Raw genomic sequence first — 1,277 nt, 5'->3', positions numbered from 1 at the left:
GAAGAGTTTTCAAGAGTTGACTAAGCATCCCTTAAAACAGCATCCACATTCAATGCATCTTTTGAGAGAACCATCATTCTCGCCGTTGGCGGCCTCGATGGCTCCGTTGGTGGCCTTCTAGAATATTTAATTTTGGACTCTCGGGAAAGACCCGTCGTCGGCGCCCTAGTTCAAATCTTCATATTTTGGCCCTTTTTGCTCCAAATTCGCTTCTTTTTGCATCTTTTTGCTCCAATGACTATAATTCAACATACTTGCAACAAAAAATCAAAATACCCTTCTTAAAAGTGCAATATCATCAATATTAGTATAAAATATGTATGAAAATCTCAATATATTTTTATTTGGTCAAAATCCCCCAAACTTAACTATTACTTGTCCTCAAGTAATTTTAGTACTACATAAAAGTTATGATCTATTGCAGTAAAGTTTTAATTTAGAAATACTATAAGTTTGATTAAAGTAAATACTATTGTGAGATTTTCAGAAAAAATTCAAGTAATTAAATTAACTCTCTAGGTACAAGACTATCTAGTCATCAAATTTAAGAGTTCATTTAAGAGATTCATTTCAAGAATGACTATATGTTGCAATATTAAGTCACTTAGAATAATCAAATGATAGGAACTTCATGCTTCATGAGAACATTACTAGTAAAAGATGGAAAGATACTATTCCATAAATATGAGTTCAGGAATGTATTTAGGTTTTTCCTTTGGGTAGCTCCAAGTGAAGCCAATTTTTTATTAGACATCTCCTCAAGCTTCTCCTCACTTATATATTTTTTTCTTTTTTTTCATTTGAATTGCTTTCAATCTTATATTTTTTTTTCTTTTCTTTTCAGGGATTGTTGTCAATCCTTTCTTTTTCTTTTTCAAGTGAGGATTACTATATCTGGATAGTCTTTAATGATTTTTTTTCTCTAAATTTGAAACTCAAACTATTCCTTTACCTTATAAATATTTCATAGCTTTTATATCATTGAACCTCAATCTTTTCTTCTCAAATGAATTTCTAAGATTCTTAATATTTTAAATTATAGTTTTCCTTACTTTAAATAGTCAACATAGTCTTATTCTCTTACACTAAATATCTTAAACTACAAATTTAATTTTCCTTACAAAAATATTTCTTTAAATCTACCATAATATTTAAATATCTACAAAATATAGTTATCTGAATTAAATTTACTACAAAAAATTAACTATAAAAAATTATATTAATAATTTTTGACAATATTAAAATTAAGAACATCTAATAGTTAATCTTTTTCTTCC

Source organism: Phalaenopsis equestris, unplaced genomic scaffold (assembly GCF_001263595.1).
Source record: "Phalaenopsis equestris unplaced genomic scaffold, ASM126359v1 Scaffold000905, whole genome shotgun sequence".
Taxonomy (NCBI): Eukaryota; Viridiplantae; Streptophyta; class Magnoliopsida; order Asparagales; family Orchidaceae; genus Phalaenopsis; species Phalaenopsis equestris.
The sequence above is the reverse complement of the archived record's forward strand: the minus strand, read 5'-3'. Positions refer to the sequence as shown.